This window comes from Canis lupus, chromosome 3 (genome assembly GCF_003254725.2).
Source record: "Canis lupus dingo isolate Sandy chromosome 3, ASM325472v2, whole genome shotgun sequence".
Classification (NCBI taxonomy): domain Eukaryota; kingdom Metazoa; phylum Chordata; class Mammalia; order Carnivora; family Canidae; genus Canis; species Canis lupus.
This window is the reverse complement of record NC_064245.1, coordinates 2,172,088-2,195,585: the sequence shown is the minus strand read 5'-3', so window position 1 is coordinate 2,195,585 and position 23,498 is coordinate 2,172,088. Positions and strand designations below refer to the sequence as shown.

The following is a 23,498-nucleotide window of genomic DNA, read 5'->3' as shown; positions in this document are numbered from 1 at the left end:
CGTGGTAACAGTCCATGAGACTGTCTTTAGGGGTACTAGAGCCTTTTGAGTTTTAGGTTTCCAAATTGGTATAACAGGCCTACAAATTAAGTGCCCTCCCCCCCAAAAGACATGAGCACAGAATTTGGAATTTTCTCTCCTCCCCGGGACTTTACAAGGACAGGGAATGAATAGGGCGTATGGTGTTAAGACCATCACATTTCCAACAGGAAACATAACGTGAAAAAAAGGCATCTGAATTCTAAGTCACTTAAATGCCCTCGGATCAGTGTAACTCTCACTCCCCCCCATAGGACAATGCTCCAAAACTGCCCCAGTCCCATATCACATAGTGTTTTCTTGTAGTACATTAATCAAGGGCAGGAAAGAAGTAATTCTTGTGGAAGTTGGAATCATGTTAGTATCATTAATGTGCAAATTTCCCAGAAATTTTAGATGGAAAATTTAGATAACACATTTGTGTTGGATGTTAGAAACCTTCCAGAAGGTTTCTCAGTATTTTCACATAAAAGGGAAAAAAAAAAATGTTTCATGAAGAAAAGGGTAAGGGTGTTGATTGTCCATGATGAGGGGTATCTACCAGAATTTGTGACCACTCATGAAATGTCTCTGAGCAGACTGTCCTAGGCCTGCCTTTTCTCAGGAATGGACAAAATGCCCTCAAGAAAAGACCAGAATCATAAATTAAGAGTTTTTTTTTTTCCCTTAGAGACCATTTTCTGAAGCATAGGCAGCCCGGGCCTGAGGCGAGCTAGGCCAGAAGTTCAGCTCCTCAACTTTATCCGTGTCAAAAACTCTCAGATGATCTATTAAAATCTAAAGCCGTGTATCTGCTCTTCAGAAAAACTATTTTTATTGTAAAACAAAACAAAACAAAACAAAACAAATCAGTATTGCTCTTCCTGAGCCAGTAGCAAGGCTAAGGAGGCCCCTCGTGGCGATTACATAGTGAGGCTTCGTGCCAGCCGACCTTGCCCACTCCTCTCAACCCAGGCAGGCAGCACATAGAGGCTGCAGGGTTGCAGCTGGGTCGTTCCAGGCTGGACTCTCCATCTCTCCCCCAAGGCTTCCTCACCTTGGTAGGGAAAGGAGCTTCATCCCAACAGGCGAAGTATCCTGTTGACCTGAGGAGATTACCGCAAGTATATGCTTCTTGGAAAAAAAAAGCTCCAGATCTCCTCAGCCTGTGATCTCACTCATGTGAATCACCTCATTCATATTTAATTACCACAACCCGAGAAGATATTCAAACTATTTGACAATCAGTCACCTTGATGGATAATTCGAATGGCATCGTGGAATAGTGTGGGCGCAGGGTCCTGGAGGCCTTTCTGTCTTTGATGGGAAGATTGCAGATGAGGCGAGGAGGGGCCATCAGGAACCCCAAGGGCCTAGGGCAGTGCTTGTTTACCAGCTCGTACTGAGAAGTTCAATATTTTCACAACCAATATAGTTGTACAGTACGTGCAGCCCTGCTCACGGCACCATGAGGTAGAGATTATAATCTCTATTTCACACTTGAGGAAACGGAGACTCCGAAGATTAGGTGTGTTTTGCCGTGGTCACTCAGCTAGACGGTGACAGGGAGGAAGGAGGAGGGCCCCGGAGGGCGCTCAGGCTGGTAAGACTCCATGTAGCCTCTCCGCGAGCCAGGCAGCATTTCTCAGCAGCCCCTCAGTGTCAAGTCTGATGCCAAACCAGGTTTAGGTGTGTCCTTCAATGCTCCCTCAGTCTGTGAAGTGGGCCTGCCTGGAAAAGGCTGCCAGGAGACCCGGGAACTGAGATCCTACAAACAACATGGGGTCGCTGCCCCACACCCTACCTCCAGCAGCAGCTGTATTCAGGCTGTGCAAGACCCCGTTCCGGGGCTGCGTTCCTGATTAAGACCTGGGAGCTTGAGGGGCCGGCTTTTCTGAGGTTCCTTTGGGAATGGGAGGCTTAAACAGAGTCCTCCCATTATACGTACTGTTTTCCTCCTCCACTTTTCTCTCTGAAGCTCAGTGAAAACGTATGAAGGAAATGAATTTTCTTTCTTTTTAAAATTTCTTGAAATTCAACAAATTTTGGTGTCATCTATAAAATTCCATATACTCGTTGTAGACAAGAAAAAAAATAGAAGGCAGTTTTAAAAAATACTTATGCTAAAAAAGATTACTTATGATCCTACTGCCTGTTATTTTATTTATTTACATACATGGTCTTGGAATCGTACTTAGCGTTTTAAGGTTGTTTTTAAAAATTATTAATTTATTTAAAGCAATTTGGAAGTAGTTTTACAAACTCTCCCCCATTTTATTACATTACCTTTGAAATTTATTGGATTACTTCCTTTATTGTTGGTCATTGAGGACACATCCAGTGTTTCACTGTTCTGCAGGAAGCTCCATCTAAACCCACACTCTCTGACTCACCACAGACTGTTTCCTTAGGGAAAATCCTAAAAACCGAATTTACAGACCAGGAATATTGAGAGATTGTACTTAATGGCCCTTTGTGGTTTTTATTTTTCTAGTTTGTTATAGCCCTCGGCCCATGGTTATAATCACGTTAGTGCTTGTCTTACTTTTTTCCTTTAACACCTTTATATTAAAAGACGTTATGTATTGAACTAGCATGTTTCATATCAAATAATATCTGCCAGTATATTGTTTACCAATTGAGATTTAGTATTTTTTTATATAGAAATTTTTTCCATTTTATGGCCGCTTCTACTGCCCCTTTCTATTTTGATTCTTATATTGGTTAATTCTTTTTTTAGGAAGATTTTTATTTGTTCACGTTACAGAGAGAGAGAGCGCGCAGAAGCAGGGGGAGCAGCAGGCAGAGGCAGAAGGAGAAGCAGACCCCCCCCGACTGAACAAGGAGCCCAAAGCAGGACTTGATCCCAAGACCCCAGGATCATGACCTGAGCCAAAGGCAGACACTCAACTGACTGAGCTACCCAGGCTCCTCACATTGGTTAATTCTTTATAAGACATTCCAAACATCAATATCTGATAAGTATTAAATATGCTTTCTTCTCATTTGTTTGAGGCTAATTTTTAACATTTCACTCTTTAAGCCATCAGAACTTTCATTTGATCAAGGTAACATTTTTTTCTTCAAAATAGTGTTATAGTTATTCCAGCACTGTTTATTGCATATTTGCTCTTTTTCCCCCATTAAATTACGATACATTTAATTACACTACATTTATCTTGCACTAAATCGTTATATATACAAACACTAAATATTATGAATACAAACCAAGTATTGGTTTCTTGGCCATTCGTTTTGTCCAACTGATGTACCTGTATTTCCTTGAAGCAGTACGTGCCACTTTCTTTATTAAAGTCAGAGTCATAGGGCTGCTGTAAAAGAATTCTTGTCTGTTCTGGAATTTTCATTTTAAAGACCCCTGTTTTATTGTAAGGAGCTGAAAAATTACTTACAAAGATGTATATGTACATAATTTATCCATGCATCTTCATTATCAAAGGCTTTTGGATATTTTAGATGAATGTAACATAGCACGATAGAATGAAAACATTTACAAATAAGGTAAACTCAGGGGTCGGTTAGGATATGAAATAATTGTCCTAGTGAGCCAGAGTTACAGGAGAATCGGCCCTGTATTATCAGCTCTAAGCATTTGGTTGGCCAAAAGCAAAGAAGGAAATGTGACCAGTTAGAAGATTCCAAGGTTAAGTGATAGAAATGATCTTTTCAGATGTTCTGCTCTCCCAACCCTGAGACCCACACTGGTGGCAAACATTCAAGATGACATCCCTACAAAGGGCGGCCATGGGTGAGTCCCTCCCTCCGTGTGCTTTCGAGATGTTTCTGTGTCACTCTCGCAACACTCTCGTCCAGCACTGTGACAGTGATGCATGCTTTGCTCCCTTCCCACCACCGCGACCTTCCCAAACCCAGCCCTAAACCTCTTCAGGGCTTGTTTTCATAACCCTTGTGATGGGCATAGTGCTTGGAACAGCCAAGGGCTCGAAAATTATTGAAAAAAAAGAAGGAAGGAAGGAAAGGGGGGAGGAGAGAGTGAAAGAAGGAAACGTCATTGTAATCAACACGCGTTGTTTGAAGTTAGCACCGTCATATTTTATTCTTTTTGATGCTATTGTAAATGAACTTGTTCCCCTCCCCCGCCCCCAATCTCCTTTCCAGGGAGTTTGTTATCTGCATATAGAGAGACAACTGATTTTTATATGTTGATTTTTGTGTGCTACAACTTTACTATATTTATTAGTTTTAAGATTTTTTGTGATGCCTTTAGGGTTTCTTATATAGAAAACCATGCTGTTGGCAAACAGGGACACTTTTACTTTTTTCTTTCTGATTTGCGTGCTTTCATTTCTCGTTCCTGCCTGATTTCTCTGTCTAGGACGCCCCAGGACTGTGTGAAATAGGAGTGGCAAGAGCAGGCCTCTTTGCGTTGCTCTTGGTATTCGTGGAAAAGATTTCCAGTTTTCACCTTTGAGTCTGGTATTAGCTGTGGACTTTTCATGTGTGGCTTATATATGTTGAGGTACATTCCTCCTATACCTAGTTTATTGAGCATTTTTGTCATGAAAGGCAGTTCAATTTTATCAAACACCTTTTCTTCATCCTTTGAGATGATCATGTGATTTTTACCCCTCATCCTGTTAATGAAGCATATCACATTAATTGATTTTCATATGCTGAACCATCTTTGCATCCCAGGGATAAATACCACTTGGTCATGGTATATGATCCCTTTAATGTGCTGTTGAATTTGGTTTGCTAGGATTTTATGGAGGATTTTGTATCTATGTTCATCAGGGATATTGGCCTGTAGTTCTCTTTCCTTGCAGTGTCTTTGTTGGGCGCGTGTATTTTTCAGTTCAGTTATCTTCAGCAGCCTGTTTGTTAATTTGATACTTTGCCAAAATCTTTTCTGTTTGTTGGCATTTTCGCTTTGTTCATGCATCGTTCTCCTGACCTCAGTAAGCATCGTTATCATGGTTATTTTGAATTCTCCGCTAGGTAAATCGTACATCTCATGTGATTGGGATCAGTTTCTGGAGATTGATCTTGTTCCTTTTGTGGGGGTCGGGGGAGGGCCTATTTCCCTGTTTCTTTTATCCATTTTCCTTGACTGTGTATGTCGGTGTCCGTGCAGGTGCTAAAATAACCACTCCTCCTGGTCTTCGTGGACTGACCTTGTAAAGGAGAAGACCCCCAGCAATATGTCCAGTCAGAGGTTCTGGAGCCCTCCCAAAGCTTTGTGCTTAGCCAGCCTGTTTTCTTTGTTCTTAGCAGCCCCCAGGCAGGCATCCAGCGTGTGCCAGGTCCTGTCAGGACTCCGAGGCAGATGAGTCTGAAGCCAATTCCTCAGGCAGCACCCAGAAAAGTTGGATTGTTGAACACCCTGTGCAATTCTTTCCCTCCCCAAAGAGAAGCTGGGATCTGAGAGGTTTAGCCTGTCGGTTCTGGATTGGCAGGAGCAGCAGTGGCGACTAGCTGTGTGTGAGATCAAGTCGCTGTCTTTGTTTGCTGTCACCCCCAGGGGTCTAGTGTCCGTCGGGCCCTGTCAGTGCCCTGACGGGGTCAAGACCAAAGCCGGTTCCTCGGGTAGCACGAGAGAAGGCTGGGACCCGAGCTGTGCCCTCAGTGCTCTCCCTCCAGGGAGCAGCTGGGGCCCGCGGCCTTCACTCTGCACTGAGCCTGAGAGAAGAGCCGTGGGGAGCACCCGCGCCCCAGTTCAAACCACCACTTTGTTCTCTACAACCCCAGGACAAAGCAGGTCTCCAAGACTGGCAGGGTACAAGCCAGGCCCTTGGGTGGCACTTGGCAAAATGGGGACACTGGATTGTGTTCCAGCTCCTTTGCTCCTTGGGGAGAAAGCAGGAGCTGTTCCTTCTTCGACATATGGCTCTGTATGAGGGGCGGGGATGATGGCCAGACCCCGGCTTTCATGTGGCCGGATCTGCACTTGCCCGGGACGTGGGAACCTTTCACCTGGCTTCTGGACTTCTCACTAAGGGTATTGAGCCACGTGCTGCTGTGCATCACGGTGTCTGTGCAAGGAAGGCGTGTTCAGGGCTTCCAATTCCACCATCCGTGATGTCAAGGGAGCCCCAGCCTGTCCTTCTAACTTGTCGCTGGAACCATCCAGGGTCCCACGTTCTGTTCCCATCACTCAGCTCGGTAGGAAGGGGTTTTAAGCTCTTCACCCACTCTCCCCCACCCCAGCCCGACAGTTCACTGTATATGTTCATTTTAATGGCACCAGATGATTTTTATTGTCAAAGTGATGGAATTTTAAGGACGGAATCATTTCCAGTTAATAGTGTGACATTAGTAACTGATAGATTTAGCTTCAGCCTCAGAAGCTAAGTTCAACTCACTTCTGCTGCCTTCGGCGACGCTATAACTTAGTTCCAAAGGACTGTTTGGAAAGCAGAGCTACCAGCTGCTTGCTCGCTGCTCCTCAGATAAGAGAGACCCATTCCCTTCGCTTATTCTCTGACCATAATGTGCTCACAGCATCTGTCAGGACTCATTGCTTACAGAAGAAAAGGACTTCCCTTAAATCAAGTTAAGCATGAAATGAAACTCAAAGCCACTAACTCATGTAACTCGTGCAACTAAGATGTCTTAGGCAAGTTGTCTCAGGGCTCAAACCAAACCCTGTCACCAAGCCTCAGTTTCTCTCCTTTTCTCTCTCTTCACCTCTCAGCTCCGTTCTTGTGCATTGACATCGGTCTTAGGTGGGTCCTTTCCACAGGGCTTCAGCAGTTCTTGCTCTAGATCCTACCAACTCATGAACCCCAGAAGAAAGCTCCCCTTTTCATTTTATTTTTTGCTCTCCAAATAGCTTATAGCCAAAGTCCCAGGATCTGAGGGAGACTCAGTGGCCTGTCTCAGAATCACTCACTCTATCAATGGGGTTAAAATGCTTTCATTGTCCATTCCTACAAATTTAGGGTAGAGGTCAGCCTTGACCCAACTACATGGATCAAGTGTGGACAAGAGGTGGCTACCAAAAGGGGATTGGAGTCATGGAGTTAAAATAAGAAGGGGTGGGTGTTGAGCAGATATAACAATTAATTTTATATGTTAACTTGATGGGGTCCTAGGGTGCCCAGATATTTGGTCAAATTATTTTGGGTATTTCTATGAGGGTGTTTTGGGGTGAGATTAGCATTTAAATTAGTAGATTGAATACAGCAAACTGCTTTCCCAAATGTTGGTGGGCATCACCCAATCAGTCGCAGACCTGAATGAAAAAAAGGCTGACCTACCCCAAGTGAAAAAAAATGCCCCTTATCCCAATACATTTGACCTAGGACATTGGCTTTTTCTTGCCTTGAGACTCAAACCAAGACATCAGCTCTTCTTGGGTCTTAAGGCTGCTGGCCTTTGGATCGGAACTTAGACCATTTGTTCTCGCTTTTCTCAGGCCGTCAGGCGCAGACTGGAACTACACCACCAGCTCTCCTAGCTCTCCAGTTTGTGGACTCACCCTGAAGATCCTGGGGCTTGTCAACCTCCATATTAATGTGAGCCAATGCTTTGTAATAAGTATTTTTTTTTAAAATATTTTATTTATTTATTTGAGAGAGAGTGCGCAAAGTAAGAGGAGGGAGAGGGGCAGAGGGAGAGAGAGAAGTGACTCCGCTGAGCAGGGAGGATGGTGTAGGGCTTGATGCCAGAACCCCGAGGTCGTGACCTGAGCCAAAGGCAGCCGCTTAACCGACTGAGCCACCCAGGTGCCCCGTAATAAATATCTTTATATTTATATGTATATCCACCTGGTCCTGTGTCTTTGGAGAACCCTGGTTAATAAAGCAGGCAACACAGTGGAAACTCTCTATACCCTCCATCTCCTCTCTAAACCCCTCTGGTTGTTGGTGGTGTGTTTTTGGTTTTTGTCTTGTGTTTTTTTTTTTTTTTTTTTTTTTTTTAGGCCCTGTGTTCTATCTACCTGCATCATCTCCTTCCTATCCCCGAAATATGTGGCTGGCCTGGTCCAGAGCTCATCCTTAACCTTTCCTTTGGAGTTCTCCCTTATTTTATTCTTGAAGAACGAGGAATCACCTATGTTATAGTCTCACGAGGCACTGGCGTTCCTCACATCGACTCATTCTGTTTCCACATAGACTTCTCTAGCTTCTCTATCTTTAAGGAAGAAAGCACACTTTCCTTTTTGTGTGTGTGTACCCACTATGTACAAAATACTCTTAAATGTTTCATATAATATGGATAAGAAGTACTTGGTTCTTTCTCACAAACAAGACAAGAGTCAGATAATCATGGTTCCTTTCTCCCCTCTGCTAACCTACCTATCTTCCTTCCTTCCTTCCTTCCTTCCTTCCTTCCTTCCTTCCTTCCTTCCTTCCTTCCTTCCTTTTAAAATATTTTATTTATTTATTCATGAAAGACACAGAGGCAGAGAGAGAGGCAGGGGGAGAAGCAGGGGGAGAAGCAGGCTCCCTATGGGGAGCCCGATGCTAGACTCAATCCCAGACCCCAGGATCACGCCCTGAGCCAAAGGCAGATTCTCAACCACTGAGCCACCCAGGTGCCCCTAACCTTGCTTTCTTATTCATCTCTGATCAGACAGTTCATGATATTTTTAAAAGCTCTATTTTGTCCCCAGTCCTGCTTTTAGGGTAGTAATTATGTGCCATGACCAGCTGGAATAAAGCCGAGTGATAATTAGAAAGAACAGTGGAATTAGCTTGAGTAGTGAGTTAGTGGGAAGCAGGGTGAGAGCTGGTCCCCCTGGGTGGTCAGCACCCCCAAAGTAGGGTCAAGACCGGAGATGGTGTTGTGCCTGGCTGAGGAGTGACATCAATTACAAATGTAGCAGTAAGACCCACCCCCAAAAAGTCTGGGTTACCTCGTAGAAGCCAGTCTGGCATGCTGGAAAGGATCAGATCTGGTGCCACCATGATCCTAATGTGAGGATCACTTTTCGGAGTCTGCTTGAGCCCTCAAGGCTGACTTCATGGTTGTGCTAGCTCAGTGCCGTCCCTCCAACCCCAGGCTTGGGATGGCCCCAGAGGGGGATGGTGCTCTGCTCTCCCTGTCTTGAAATTCTTAATGACTTTTTTTTAAAAAGAGATTTTATTTATTTATCCATGAGAGACACACAGAGAGAAAGAGAGAGAGAGAGAGAGACAGAGGCAGAGACATAGGCAGAGGAAGAAGCAGGCCCCATGCAGGGGGCCCTATGTGGGACCCAATCCCAGGTCTCCAGGACCAGGCCCCGGGCCGAAGGCGGCACCAGATGCTGAGCCACCCGGGCACCCAACCTAATGACTTGAATAAGGACCCAGCACTTTCATTTTACACCAGGCCTTGCAAATTATGTAGCTGGCCCAGTGGGCCAGGTCGGTGGTTCCATCGGATCCCTGGGTTTCTTCTATGGAATGAGGGACTCAGAGCCCTTTCAGTTTAGGAAAAAATAGGTTAACTGTTAACAGAGCTAAAAGGAGGCCTGTGTGTTGGAGGACATCTCAACGTCTTTAGTATGTTTATGTGCTTTGTCATTTCCAGGAAGAGGATGTGAAAGTCATTTTCTCAACTATTTGGCCACAAAGCCCCTCTACTTTTTCTTCAAGTGTCTCACATACCAAGTGTTACACCTAATACATCCTGGGGAACACTGACCTCAGTGTTCGCGTGGCGGGCCGTCATCTCTAGCAACCTTGACTTTTTTTATTATTATGAGTCATGTATGGAGAGTGGAGATGGGAGGGTAGGAAACAAAACTGGAACCAAGGAGTGAGGATATGCTATTTCATGCCCCACAAATCTTTTGCAAGGAAAAGTTACACTCTTCTAATCTCCCCAAAGCCCATGTAAACCCAGCATTTTCCTCCTCTGAATCTTCGCTTATGTTGTTTTGTCTGCCTAAACGCTCTGCTTTCCCTTCTTCTAGGAAATTACTGTTGTTCCTTTTTCCAAAATACATCTCAAATTTATCTACCTTTGTATCTCCCAGCTTCACTCTTACGTAAAATACATCATCACAGGTGGACTGATGTTATTGTCTCCTAACTCACCTCCCGGCTCCAGCACATGCTCCACGTGACACCCTGACTTGACTTCTCTTTTCAAAATGTAAATTGACCTCATGCCCCTGCCCAGCTTAACCCTCTTCAAAACTCCTGTTACAATTAGGAGAAAATCCAGACTCCTTCCCAAGGCCAAATACCTGACAAGACCGGAACCTCACCTACTTCTCCAGCCTCTTCTCAAGCTGGCCTGTCCATCGCTCTCATCCTCCAGGCACAGCGACCTTTTGAGTCTTCCTTGATGATCCCACATTCTTTTTCTTTTTAGGAACTTTTACTTACTGCTCATGGTATCTTGAACATTCCAACCCCTGCTTTCCAAGTGACTGGTTCTTCCTCATTCCTCAGATTGTGCTGAAAGCCAATTCCTTAGTAAGACCTTCTCTGACTGCTTTGCCAAGCTAGATAGATCCCCTCACCTACCCCCACCATGCCCACCCCAGCTAGATTGCTACCTCAGTGCCTACTGCTCATTCAATTCCCAGTCCATAATGATCCATAATTAATTGTTTACTTGTTCATTGTCTAATTTATCTCTAGATTGCAGACGCCTGGAGGGCAAGGATTATGTCCCTCTTGTGTCTCCAGTTCTTAGCACATGCCTAGATGTTCCCTGAATGTTTACTGACTCAATGACTGACCAACTGAATCCCTAAAGGTCTATATCAAACGCTTCCTATCCATAGTGTCTTTCCTGACCTTTTCCAATCGGAAGTGAGTCTCTTTTGTTTAAATTTGAGGACCTCTTTAGCTGTACTCCTTTTTGGCATTCACATTTGTTTCTTAGCATTATTTGTGGGTGTATCGTATCTTCCTCGTTCCTCGAGTTCCTGGAGCTGTATCTCCATAATCTTTTTATTTACTTATTTATTTATTTATTTATTTATTTATTTATTTATTTTTTATTATTTATTTATTATTTATTTATTTTTTAAGATTTTATTTATTTATTCACGAGAGACACACACAGAGAGAGAGGCAGAGACACAGGCAGAGGGAGAAGCAGGCTCCATGCAGGGAGCCTGACGCGGGACTCGATCCTGGGACTCCAGGATCACACCCCAGGGCTGAAGGCAGCGCTAAACTGCTGAGCCACCCGGGCTGCCCTCCATGATCTTTTTATGCCCCCGCTATGCCCGGCACAAAATAGGTACTCTGTAAATTCTGATTGAATTGATTTGAGTAATTGAGAGGACTTTCAATAAAAGAAGCAACAACAACAAAAAAAATGCCAGAGAGGTTTATTTAAAAATAAAACTACAATAAGCCCTGGACTCCTTGCCAAAAATGGGCATGCTTCCCAGACGTTTTAGAGGTCTTGGAGGATAGCCTAAACACCAATCTCCACTGATCCAAATCAACTTCATTAAACACTCCCTGGGCCTGAGAGATGGATGGCGTGTGAACCGAGCCCTGACAGGTAGGGAGGAGACATCTCCTGCCTCCAGGTGTTGTTCCTGGCCTCAATTAATGGCCCTGCCATGGATACGTTCAAGGAGGAAACCACCGTGGTCATGAGGACTGAGTGGTGCCTCTTTCTGGATCTTTTGGAAGTTCCCTCCAACTGAGGAGGAAGCCAGCACGTATGTGCATGAGTGGGATTGTAACGAAGACTTAGGGAAACAGGAAGGTGTCTATTCTGGCCAGAACACTCAGATGTGAGTGACCATTACCACTTCGAGGTCATTTTTTTTCTTATCTGTAAAAGTACCGATATGTAACTCACAGGGTGTGGGAGTACCAGTTAAGATAATATGTCTTAACCTTATATACTTAGAGTAGGTGGTACGTACATGTTAAGTTCCTTCCTTTCTCCCCTTCCATTCCATTGGAGAGCTCTACCTGTGACCTCCAGGGTGGACCACTTCGGGGTATGCAGCTGGAATCTGTGGAAAGGGGAATAGTAGACTGATATGTATACGTATGGATGTGTGTCTGCATGTGGCTCATATAAATATGTTATATAAAGGGAAGCTTTTATTTGGTATGCATTTTGATATAGTAAGTGGACAGCAAAATGATGTGCAATCGGCATCTGTGACCTTTGCACCCACAAGAGAATGTGACTGGAATCTTGATCTCAAAATGGATAGAGATGAGTTGCCAGACTGATGTTAGCCCATAGAGAGAAGAGTTCCACAACCATAAGAGGGCAAACAAAAATAAACGTTCTTACTCAAGCCAAGAATAAGAATGTACTTAATCTGAGGCAGACAGATGAGCCGCAGTAGAAAAATCAGAATTTCTTGTTTAAAGATTGCTCAATAGCCAGAGTGAGGAATTTCCACTGGTAGATGTGGAAAGCTTTTCACGTCAGTCTCCAATATTTATTAAACGAGCATGGGAAATGGGTGTCTCAGTGAGTACCTGTGTTAGCTTGCTAGGGCCGCCATAACCAAGTACCACGAACTGGGGGGCGTAAACAACAGGCACTTATTGTCTCACAGTTCTGGAGTCTAGAAGTCAGAAATCAAGATGTCAGTGGGATTGGTTCCTTCTGAGGCCTGTAAAGGAGGGATCCATGCCAAGCCGTTCTCCTTGGCTTGTTGGTGGCTGTCTTCCCCCTGTACCTGCACATCATCTTCCCTCTATGTGCATCTGTCTCCACACGGCCCCTCATTATAAGGACACTAGTCATAAGGAATTAGGGCCCACACTAATGTTCTCATTTTAACTTGATTACCTCTGTCAGGCCCCTATCTCAAATTCGGTTACATTCTGAGGAATTGGGGGGGGGGGGGATTAGGACTTCAACATAGGAATTAGGGGTAGGGCTAGAGGATACAATTTAGTTGAATTTCTTTTTTTTTTTTAAAGATTTATTTATTTATTTATTCCTGAGAGACAGAGAGAGAGAGAGAGAGAGGCAGAGACACAGGCAGAGGGAGAAGCAGGCTCCATGGAGGGAGCCCGATGCGGGACTCGATCCCGGGTCTCCAGGATCACACCCGGGGCTGAAGGTGGCGCTAAACCGCTGAGCCACCTGCGCTGTCCAATTTAGTTGAATTTCATAACAGTTCTAAAACTTGAAAGTCTCTGCTAGATGCTATGCTCCTAGCTCAGCAAACGAGGGATCAAGTCACAGGATGGTCATTTTTGTGTCTCTGATGATTAGGTTCCGGACACAGGTATGGAAAACAAGATCACTTGGATACAGAAAACTTGTAGGAGGGACTCACTGAAGGTTGAGGGAGTACTTGAAAATGTAAATATGATGTGATATGACCAGTAGATGTGATGCGACAGGTTCACATAGGGACCAACTGAAGCAAGTGCACAGAGGACCACCGAGGCATGCATCCACCAGGGGATTATTCCCACAACAGCCTGACTTCAGTTTCCAGGAAATGATGCTTCTGGCGCTTGATCTGTGGGCCTTGCATAAGCCGATCTCTACCTATAGCATTCCCTCCATTCTCTCATTATAAATGGGCAAGAGATCCAAAAAGAAAACCCAAACTACAGTAAACACACAAACATAAAACCCTCAGAAGATCATATATGTCCAGGAATATTAGAAGGAATTTGAGGCAAATAATAGATGGAATTTGAATGATAGCTGTCATTGAAAATAGCTCTTTATTTATTCATTGAAAAGAGCTCTTTAAAGTGTCGTTTAATTGACTTTTAAATGGCATGTGAACTGGATAGGCATTGTGGGATTCTTCTGCATTTCTTTTTTTTTTTTTTTTGCATTTCTTTTATGATTGTAAGATGTGGGAAATAATACATTGATTTGTTTTACTGTTAACATTGTTAAAAAGGACACAATGTCGAGGAAGGAGATTCTTGGGGAGAAATGGCCAAGTGCCCGACATTCAACACTTTAATAACGGCCAACGCAGCAAAGGGGTAGGGAACCAATGTAACAAGTTCCAGAACGTTGATATTTCAGAGCAACCTCCCCAACCATTTGTTTCTTCCCTCCTCCATCCCACTAACACAGTGGCGCAGTGGCAAAGGGCCATTTATTAGATGAGGCCATTTATAAGATGAAACAGTGAAGTTTCTTCGGAGTAGGGACCCGTTGGGTCATTGAGGGAAGACACAGGCTGGGAAGGGGGAAAGCACGGGCCCCACAGGCCTTGGTGAGGATGGCTGGGTGTTGACACAGCAGGACGTCAGGACGTCCTTGGTGGAGGGCTTCGGCCTTCTTTCAGCAATGAGCTCATCCCTTCACGTAAAGGCAGGCCGGAGCCCTCTAAAATCTTCCCTGGAGCTTAACCAATGGATTTGAACATGCTTATCAAAATGACTGCATAAATATTTTTCTTTGCCCGTTTCAGCGCATGCTAATCAGAAAGGCTCTTTGAAAACAGTATTTTTATCTGTACCTCAAATTCATCCATACCCATTAGCTGCTCAATTAGGCGCAACAAACTTTTAGTTGCATGCCAGGGGCTTAATTTAATTTGCCTGGGATAAGCAGTTGGCTATAACTGTGCAACCCTGTGTTTTTTTAGAAATTAAAGCAGAGTAGCGAAGCAAAAACTAAAAATACGGTGTGGAAATTGAAGCAGACCATAATTCATCTTGTGTGGAAATGCAAAGCAATTTAGTAAGCAGTGTGCAGGTATGTTAGTCACATCTTCCCAACTCGCTCACTTTCCAGTTACTGCTTGTTCTTTCTGTTGTTTTTTTGCTCTGTGGATTCTACAGCTGAGCAACTCAAGTGACATCAGTTCGTGATGATAAAAAGAAGCTTTTTTTTTTTTTTAAATCGTGGCTGGGTGGGTGTTTAGGTCAGGGAAGAACAGAGCAAAATAAAAACTGTCTTTATAAATCCTTTATAAATAATGTAATTTTCTTGGTTTCAGATCATAAGTTGTATTCATTTGCTTTTCAGTTATCCTATAATGTACTTAAGTGTTTCTAGGTAGTTAGACACATTTGGCCTAAGTGCAATAGGGGAAAAATTTTTAATTTTGCCAAAAAAAAAAAACAAAAATAAAAACAAAAACCAACCCAGATTCTTTTGTTTTTCATTCAAAACAACATCCACAATCCACAGTTCTTATGAAAGGGAAATGGCAAAGTTGATTCTTGACGGTGCATACAATATTTAGGTAGGAGGCACCTGCCTAGAAAAGCAGTGGAATCCAGAGCAAAGCCTATTTCCTCTGTGTGTCACTCCCTGACACACGTGTTGTGTGGAAAAGCAGGAAGACCCTCAGATGGGGCGTGAGAGGCTCAGGGTGTGAGTTCTGCTCTGGGGCCGGTGTTAGCTGTGTGGCCGTGTGATGAGGTGGAAGGAGTACCGTGTGGGATGCAGGCCACAGCCTGGCTTTATCGGAGGGGGAAGGTGTGAACGTGGCGACTTATTTCCGGGGCCCAGGGAATGTGCACGGTGGGAGGCAGGTTGAGAGGGATTTGGGGGTGAAGAGTCGGGGGCCCTGCGTAGGGGCTGCGAGGAGCATGTGCAGAGGGGAAGCCCTGGCGGGCGAGTGCAGCGTGGGCGCGGGGACCGGGGCGTGCACCTGCTGCTGGGGGTGACCACCCCGCCATCAGGGCCAGTGGGATGTCAGAACCCCGGGAGCCAGGCCCGGGAGGAGCAGGGGCACCTCTGTTCTGTGTAGAGCCGGGACCCCCTGCCAGGGCCCAGGGTGGGGACAGTCCACACAGCTGCCGAGGGTGGAGCGGGGGCAGCTGAAGACACAGCCGAGGGAGGAGGGAGCCCGTCTGGGTGCCGGGGCCCTGGATTGCCCGTGGGCCGCGCCTGTCCCGCAGGAAGCAGGGACGGAGGGCAGCGGCCGGCGGGCCATCACTCCAGGGGGCTTGCTGGCCTACCTGCCGGGGGAGCTGCTGCCAGGGACGTGCCAGGGCGCACGGACATGACTTAGGTTAGGAAGTTAACAAAGGATGAATTTTAGGCGTCTTTCTGGAAGACACAGCCTGGTGGTAAGCCCCCTGGACCGTGAGATAGCCTGTTGGCGGGAAGGGGCGGGGAGGCATCGTGGAGGGTATTTAAGCCCGACCAGCTGAAGCGCCCGCCGGGGTCCCCTCCGGAGGGGCCCCTGCAGATGTGGCCAGCGCCGATGTCCGGGCTCCCGAGCCCTCCTTGCATTGGGAAGTGCCGGGGCCATCCCCTGGCCCCGGCCGCCCCGGCCTCCCCGGCCTCCTCATCTCCCCTCCCCCTCTGGTTCATCCGTGGAAGAAGATGAGCCTATTTTTTTTTATTTTATTTTATTTTATTTTATTTTATTTTATTTATTTATTTATTTATTTATTTATTTATTTATTTATTTATTTGAGTTAAATTTGCCAACATGTAGCATAACACCCAGTGCGATGAGCCTATTTTTAAAGAACAAGTCAGGTAGTGGCAGAGATTTAAAAAAAAAAAAAAAAAGGAAAGAGAAAACTCTGTTGAAGAAAGACAGCTCCCCACGTCCTGATGTACGTTAGGGACAGCGCTGCCAGTGCCAGAGCAGGTGCCGCGGGCTGGGCCCGGGGAGCGTCGTGGGCCGTGCGCGCCCCACAGCGGTGTCCAGGGCGGCCTGCGCTCGGGCCGGGCCCCGCCAGCTGGGATTCCAGGCCCCCCGGCCGCCCAACTCGCTCCCCGGTGGCCCTCCTTGCAGGATGGACTGTCCTTCTAGGACGGTCGCTGGACAGGGGCCATGCCTGGGGGCACCGGCCGAAGGCAAGGGGCCCACGCAGCCTGCATGGCAGTCAGGCTGCCCGTCAGCTCGGGCTCGGGGCCAGCCTAGCCAGGGAAAAGGCGGGTGCAGATCAAAGTTGAAAACGTTCCTTTTGAATGGATTTGTCACAAGTTTGCCTTCCTTAATTTCCAGATGCCACCAAACCGGTGGCTTTGAATCGGCGTCCCCAGGGTGGTGCTTCCCCTGCCTATGCTGACACGGCCGCTGCGTGGAAAAGCCGAAAGAGCGGGGAAGGGGCCTCAGGAGCTCAGGCTAGGAGTCCTGGCTCTGACAGTTGTATTAGCTGCTTGATTTCTGACACGTTGCTGAACCATATTGTCTAGTTTCCTGGTGTGTGAAAAGGTGAAAAACAACAACAACAAAAAATCCCGATGTTTCATCCATAGCCCACAGGGTTAAGCTCTGCTAAATGAAGAAAAAAAAATGGAAGCAATTAGTATATTTATTCTGAGAGGAAAGCACTTAGATTAGAAAAACTTGCCCTATGGAAGCCGAGTCCTCTCTCCATTTAGGGACTAGAGCTTACCCTCTTCCCCTAGGCTCCGGCATTCCTTATTCTCCATCCCTGACTGTCCTAGTTCAGGCTGCAGCAATGATCTCGTGACCTGGGGGCCGAGACAGCAGAGGTGTATTGCCCACGGGCAAGGGGCTGGGATGTCGAAGCCCAAAGGGCTGGCAGGTCCGCTTTCTGCCGAGGGCCCTCCTGGTCTGCGCTGGACTCCTTGCAGTATTCCCCTATGGCAGAGAGACGGGATTTCTCTCCTGTATCTTCTTAAATGGGCCTTGATCCCATTCATGAGAGCTCCACCCTCGTGACTTAGTCACCTCTCAAAGTGTCCATCCCCTCGTTCCATCACATTAAGGAATAGGGCTTCAACGTACATCTTCTGGAGACACACACACACACACACATACAGTGCATAGCACTTGCCACCGATTTTCTCCTCTCTACTGGATGAGTCCCACAGGCTTGCACTTAACAATATTTCTAATCCTAAAACAAACTATAGAGCCCAAAACAATACTTTGAGTCATGTCTTCTCCCGCCCTTCCACCCACTGCCTACTTGCACGACTCTCTTTGCTAACACAACACCAACAGTTGTCTGTATACCCTGCTTCCACTCCATCAGTTGTCAGTGCTGTGTTGGACTCATTCCCTTGGGTCTTGTCCTCCCCAGTCTTTGAAACCATCATGGCAAAGTCTTCAATCACTTCCCTGTTACCGAATCTACTGGCCGCCTTACAGCCCATGAACTTCCGTGAACTTTTGGCCTCGTTGGCATCCACCTTCACTCTGGTTTTTGAAACCCTCTTCACTTGGCTTCTGGCCATCACGAGGGCCTGATATTCATTCTAGGACCTCCGCTACTTCTCGGGCTTCTCTGCCGGTTCCATCTCTTCCTTCTGGCCACTATTCTGGGGTGCTCCGGGGCTCACGTCTCAGATCTCTGTCTCCTCTCTGTCCACAGGTGATTGCATCTAGTGTCATGACTCTCAGCATTATGTGCTCCTGTCTCCACCCTCAGCCCCTCCTCTGAGCTCCAGACTCACATCGAGGTACGTTGTCGGCATCTGCAACATCTAATCACTTCTCAAACTCAGCACGTACAATAAATCTACTCAGTTTTTCAGGTCAAAATGACAGTAGACTGTTGATCTTCTGCTTCCTCCATTTCCTAGATTGTGCGCATAAGCAAATCCTGTCCACTCTTCAGATTTCATCTCAAATCGAACCACTCCTCAGTTGGAAGACTACCATTCTATTGCTTCACCATCTGCTCTCATTTAGTGCCGAAGCTTCCTAATGCATTGTCTTGCTTGAGCTTGAGGCGGCCCCAAATCCAATGCATTACTCGTGACCTGGCGGCCGAGACAGCAGAGGTGTATCAAAGCGTCCATCCCCTCGTTCCGTCTCTAATGCATTACTATCATTCTGAGAGGATGACGAAATTCAATGAATGACGAAATTCAAATTCTTTATCGAGCCAACGAGTCCCATATAATTTGCCTTCTACCTACCTCTCTAATCTGATCTCCTACTTCTCTGCCCATTATATGGTCTCTTTGGTCATGTGAGCTTTCTTAGTTCCGCGAACACACGAGGCTCACTTGGATAGGATCCTTGCAATTTCTCTTCCCTCTGTCTGAAGGTTGCTTCCAGAACTTCGAAAGAGTTTTCATGCAGACTCTTTCCCTGACCAACCTATCTCAGATAGTCCTTGCCCCCCACTGTCTTACCACAACCCCTCAACCTGATTCTATTTGCAGGGCATTTATCGGTGTCCGCGAAGTTATACCTTTTTTGTTTTCCCTTGCTTTTCTCTGTTGACCAATAAATATAAGTTCCTGATTAAGTTTACCACTGGATCTCCAGTACCTAGACTAAACCTGGCATACAGTAAGTACTCTGCCATAGTATGAATGCTTTTGTCCCCGTCTCCCTGTGCCCCTCCCACCAAATTCATATGTTGAAATCCTAACTCTTCAAAACTATGGTATTAGTAGGGAGAGCCTTTAGGAGGTGATTAGGTCATGTAGGTAAATCCACCATGAATGGAATCCGTGCTCTTATAAAAGAGATCCCACAGAGCTCCCTCACCTCTTCTACTGTGCGAGGACATACAGAGAAGATGCCAGCTCTGAGTCAGGAAGAGGGCCCTCACCAAAATGTGGCCATGTCGGCTAGTTGATCTTGAACTTCCCAGCCCCCAGCGCTATGCGAAATCTCTGTTGCTTATTATTTTTTAATTTAAATTTATTTTTTATTGGTGTTCAATTTGCCAACATACAGAATAACACCCAGTGCTCATCCCGTCAGGTGCCCCCCTCAGTGCCCGTCACCCATTCACCCCCACCCCCCGCCCACCTCCTCTTCCACCACCCCTAGTTCATTTCCCAGAGTTAGGAGTCTTTTATGTTCTGTCTCCCTTTCTGATATTTCCCACTCATTTTTTCTCCTTTCCCCTTTATTCCCTTTCACTATTTTTTATATTCCCCAAATGAATGAGACCATGCTTATAAGCTACCCAGCCCGTGGGGTTTGTTACAGCAGCCTGAACAGACTAACATGTGCTCCGTAGTGATTTTTATTTTTCTTTGCGCCTTGCTAATTCACCACATCTTTTACATTTCTTTAAAAATTGTTTTTGTTATGTTTGACTTTTGATGCATAAGGAAACCAGGCCTTCTTTATGGAGCCAGAAGATGCCTGCTGTACTGGCTAATTTCAACATGCTGTTCTTTATTCTCATGGTTGAGTAGCAGTATTTGTTTGGTGGCTGATTCTTTATGACTCCTGTGTTTTTCCTCCCTGAGGACTCCTAGATATGTCAGTGTATCATAGATCACAAGAGGAAATGACCACTTGTGTGTGCTTTGGAATTGGCTTTTTGATGAAACTATAAAAAAAATCTGGGTTCTTTTTTTTATTGGTTATCTTTTTTTTTCTTTTTTTATTATTTTTATTTTTATTTATTTATTTATTTTTTTGGTCATCTTGAAACACACATGTGTCAGTATGGGGAGGTGGGTTGAAGCAATTAGACTTGAGAGTAGAGGAGAGTGAGCTGACAAAAGAGTAAGCCAGGTTGATGCTTGGTCCCAGCACAGCTAAGAACGCAGAACTGAGGGCCTGGTGCACAGACTGATATAATGCCTTGGGGCAGACCAAAGAAGGCTGGTTGCTGCACAGCGGGGAGGCTAGTGAAGGCCAATGGCAAGGCAGGAGAGGTGATCATGGGACTGAGCCAGAGGAGTACAAAGCAGTCTGCAGAACAGAGGACACGGTGGCAGAGGAAAAACACACTTCCACTGGTGTCCCCCAGTGGGGGACAGATAGCTGTCTGGTCCCCCAGATAGCTCTTTGGAGCTTTGGAGCTCTTTGGAGCACTAACCACATGCTTCATCCAATGTAACTGATCATTTACAAAGAGCCCACATCTTCCAAGCTTTGTGATTAGAGGCTAAAAGATCCGTTCTGTGTCTTCCAAGGGCTCACACTCTGATGTGTGCGTTGACCTTGATAAACCCATGTGCATAACAAATCTTCATTAAACTAAGTAAATTTGGTTTAACTTTAGAAGATAAAGATAATGGAAATTGGTTGAGGTTAGGGGACAAAAGAAGGTTAAACCGAAGAGAGAAAATTTGAAGAGGTAAGGTGCCTCCTTGAAAATAAAAAAAAATCTCCTTTTTAGTTTTTCATTATTATTTCAGTATTTATCAAAGGCTTCCTCGGTGTATCTAGTGAGTGCTTCACTGTCAACAGGGAGATTTTTCCCTTTTTCTTTAGCTCACATCAGCAAAAGAGCCAGGATGATGAAATAGGAAATCTGAAGTCAGTTAGATAGGCACATTATTTCCAGGAGTGTCTGAAAAATTTTATACAGGAGAATTTTAGATGTAGGCAAACGTGTATAAATGCTGTTCTTATCTCCTGTGCTCTTCTTATTTTTTTTTCTTTTTTTTTTTCCCCCAGGACTCCTTGGAGAAGTTTGCATGACATTCTGTTTGACGTAAAATCAGCATGTGTCCCAAGTAAATCAACAACAGCTGTTTTAAATAGCAGATTGTATCCCAAAATATCATTATGAACGAAGGGAAGAATTGCTTGGATGCTTAGGTTTTCAGATTACACTGATGGGATCCTAGCATCTGGACATGGTGGCCATGGGTAGATAGAGTTCAAGTTGCCTGAGACATGGCAAGCTATTTAACAGAAGATGTGACCTTTGGGGGGAATTTTAATATGATCTCAGGGTTAGAGATGCCAGGAAGAAAGGAGCCCAGCTACACTGCAAGGAGTCATGCTTCAGTTACTTGAAGCTTTTACTTGGAGTCTTGGGGATTTCTCTGAATGGGCCAGCAAAGCCGTTCAATAACAGATGGTCCCCCCAAACACCCACATCAGTGTTCTAGCAAATCTTCAGTACCAAGAATTTGTTGTATAATAGGATGGCCTAATTGTATTGTGCAATGTTACTGAAAAAGTTTCTGTTCCGTGACTTAAAGAATGTTTTAGATTCAGGACAGAACCAGCTCTACCTTCAGTCTCTCGCATTGCCTCCCATTCATCGGGATTCCTTTGACAATGACTGTGGCACCCCCCCTACTTGGATATCTAGCCTAAGAGAAAGGGTTAGGCATTTCTTCTTCACCTCCTAACAATTGCCTCTGAGCAATATATTTCCTTTCCACATCCTGCCAAATGCAGGCGTTACCTGATGAAACTGTTCCACTGAATTGCACAAAGCTTCAGACTGTGGGTGGCTCATGCATATCTCAGGAGCTTCAGAGCAGACCCAGTGTGTCTTACCCATGCAGGCAGCACTTCCCTGGGGAGCCTCCTTTCTGCCTTATTTTGTAGGCTTGCTAAGGGGCATTGCACCAACTTTCACTTCTAAGAGCTCCCTCCCTGAATGAGCAGGGTTGTCCACTGGGCACTGCTTTATAAGTCCCTGTGCACCTCGTACTGACTGGGATGGCTACTTAAAAAAAATCAAAGGAATGCCTGGGTGGTTCAGTGGTTGAGCATCTGCCTTTGGCTCAGGGCGTGACCCCGGGGTCCTGGGATCAAGTCCCACATTGGGCTTCCTGCATGGAGCCTGCTTCTCCCTCTGCCTGGGTCTCTGCCTCTCTCTCTCTCTCTGTATGGGTCATTCATCAATAAATATCTTTATTAAAGATATTTAAATTAAACAAAATCTTTATTAAAAAAATCAGAAAATAATAAGTGTTGGCAGGATGTAGAGAAACTGGAACCCTTGTGCACTACTGGTGGCAATGTTAAATGGCACAGTTGCTGTGGAAAATAGTATGGTCATCCCTGAAAAAATTAAAAATGGAATTACTATGTGATCTCATAATTCCACTTCTGGATATATATCCAAAACAGTTGCAAGCAGGATCTGGAAAAACGATCTGTGCACCCACATTCATTGCAGCAACATTCACAATAGCCAAAAAGTAGAAACAGCCCAAGTGTCCATCGGTAAATGGAGGGATAAACAGAATGTGGTATATACATACAATGGAATAGTACTCAATCTTGAAAAGTAGGGAGATTCTAACAGATGCTACAGCACAGATGAAACTTGAGGACATTGTCCTAAGTGAAATAAACCAGCCACAAAGCAGACAAATATTATACAATATTTATCCAATGGAGAGTTGTTTAATGTGTATAAAGTTTTGGTTTTGCAAAATGAATAGAGTCCTGGAAAACTAGTCGTATGACAGTGTGAATGAGATTAGCACTATTTTTTCTAAAAGATTTTATTTATTTATTTGGGACAGAGAGACAGAGATAGCAACAGAGAGAACCAGAGGGGAGGAGAGCAGGGAGCCCGCTGTGGGGCTCCATCCCAGGACCCCGGGATCATGACCTGAGCTGAGGGCAGAAGCTTAACCGACTAAGCCACCCAGGGACCCCAAGCTTAGCGCTATTATACACTTAAAAATAACTAAAATGATAAATATCATGTTATATATGTTTTACTATAACCAGAAAATTTAAAAAGATTAAAGAAAAAAAAGCTATGTGGCCAGCCCCAGTGTCTCAAGAAACTGCCAGATTTGACCTCATGTCCCAGATTCTCCGTGACATCTACCTGCTCTCTTTGGGCTGACAGTCCTAGAGGGCTGGACTGGTGGCCAAAGCTCCTCTACTTTCCCCACATATCCTCCAAGGCTGAGGATGGTCCCTCCCTAAGCCCCACACTCAGCCATAGGCAGGGTTTTGGGCTCCCTGCTACTTTGGAATCAAGTCTGAATGTATCTCCATTGGTCATAAACCCTGA

The 23,498-nt window shown here is 45.3% G+C and overlaps 1 long non-coding RNA gene across 1 annotated transcript; it reads left to right on the top strand.

The window, feature by feature from the left end:
• The first annotated feature begins 1,371 nt into the window (after window positions 1-1,371).
• On the top strand, window positions 1,372-22,432 carry LOC118354290 (uncharacterized). Its single transcript, XR_004814532.2, has 4 exons — window positions 1,372-1,621; window positions 2,786-3,787; window positions 7,418-7,517; window positions 21,179-22,432. It is a non-coding gene; the product is annotated as an uncharacterized LOC118354290 (long non-coding RNA).
• The last annotated feature ends 1,066 nt before the right edge of the window (window positions 22,433-23,498 follow it).